The sequence below is a fragment of the Populus euphratica genome, unplaced genomic scaffold (assembly GCF_000495115.2).
Source record: "Populus euphratica unplaced genomic scaffold, PopEup_1.0 scaffold154.1, whole genome shotgun sequence".
NCBI lineage: Eukaryota > Viridiplantae > Streptophyta > Magnoliopsida > Malpighiales > Salicaceae > Populus > Populus euphratica.
The window spans coordinates 1-1,994 of record NW_011500042.1 but is presented as its reverse complement, the minus strand read 5'-3'; positions in this window follow the sequence as shown (position 1 = coordinate 1,994).

Genomic DNA, 1,994 nt, shown 5'->3' with positions numbered 1-1,994 from the left:
AGTATTAAAGAGTGAACAAGATAACAAATATAAAACATGTTAGTATCAAACATTAAAGTCCATGTTAAGTTTACATTATACTTATTCTTATACCATTAGTGTAACCTTTTCACCTTGAAATAATAAACTTAGCTAAATATAATAAAAGAGAGAAACATAAATAAATAAGATAAGAACATAAATAAGATAAAAGTTAACTAAGTAAAGGAAAGGAAATGAAAGGCATAAACAAGATATTAATGAAAGCAAAACCTAAATATTAAAAAAATACAAAGAGAGAAAGAAAGAGCATGATCTTGATCTGGAAATCAATATGCTTAAATGCATGGAAAATACCTCTTTTTATAGGCCAAAATTGGAAACTATTGATTTGATAACTAATTGATGAGTGGGTGGCCACATCTTGACTTGGTGACAATTCTTATCTTCTTGTCTGAATAAAACGTCATTGATAACGTCAGAATTTGAACTAGTTTTCTAGATAATATTCTAGAAAATTATCTCAGCTTTCCAGGAAAAAAGATTAAAGTCATTTGGACTTCTAATACTCGAGATATGTGTTGAACACTTAACAATCTCTGGGCTACAAGATAGGTTCAAACTTCTATGTTGTTGCTAAGGTTTAGACTTCCAAATAGCAGAATTGATTCTTAACTTGCCATGAAAGTTTTTGGCCTATGTATTAGTTTTTCATCCATATAAAACAGACCTAAATATGAGATCTACAATTTCAGATATGACCCAATTACCGAATAGTGTTCTAATTTGGACTATACCAACATCTCTGTTTTAAGTTTGACCCTCTCTTTATCCTTTCAATTTCAATACTTCAACTCATCAATCAATCATTTTATGTATGTGATAGGCCTACATTTAGGATGAACATTTAATATAAATTAATGGTATCTTATGATATCAGACTTCTTATTATAAAACATGCTTTAGTTAAGGAGTTATTAATACTTCAAATGCAAAATGATGATATAAAATCTTGATAAAAATACACTTTTAAGTACTAACCATTAATTAAGTTAGTTGTAAAAGCAAGGGCTAATTTGAATAATTTAATGTTGGTAGCATTGGCAGAGATTGATTTTGTTAACTTAAAGTCGATTGTACTGGCAAGGGAAAATTATGTAAAACAAAGTTGGCCACTCTTTAGGGAAATAGATGTGTGAATTAAAAGTGGGTTAATGACTATATAAGTAAAAAGGGGAATTAAAGCATAAGTATTGATTATTAAATGGAATTGATGAATGCGTTCTTCTTAAGATAAAAGTCATGATTATGGAAAGTGGGTTAACAAACCCTATAATTAAGTTAAGGCTCGAGTTAAGGGTATAACAACTTAATTGGTTAAATCAATTTATCTCTTTAATTCCATGTAAAGTGCAAATGGAGCATGAATTTTTTTCTTTGACATTAAGTTCACCAAAATTTCTAATGAAAATTTGGCAAAGTCTTCTCTATACCTAGAGGTCCAAAATTATCAACAATTTATCCTGCAAACATTTTGTATTCATATTCCAACCATAAACACATCCATAACTGATCCAACTCAACTATTCAATTTATTGAAGAATATACTTAGGATAATCTAGTTACTCAATTTTCCTCTTATTTAGTATGCATAAATTAGTAATTAAGAGAAACATCCAAGCATTGAAATTTCAAATATAAACACAACACAATTTGAAATTCCAAACACAAACTAGTGCATTATAATATTCCAAGTGCGAATTAATACATTTTAATATTCCAAACAAAAATAATACAAGGATAATACTATTATGTTCGAGTTACATGATTACTCAATAACACAATATATAGATAATTCTTAGGTTCCTAACTTATGCAAAAAAGGGTCAAATAACCAAAATTATACTCCCAACATAAATAACATGAATGGAAAGGACCTACAATTCATAATTTTCAAAATAAATAAAATAAGATACAATCAATTCCAAAGAAGGAAATTTATACAACACATTCAC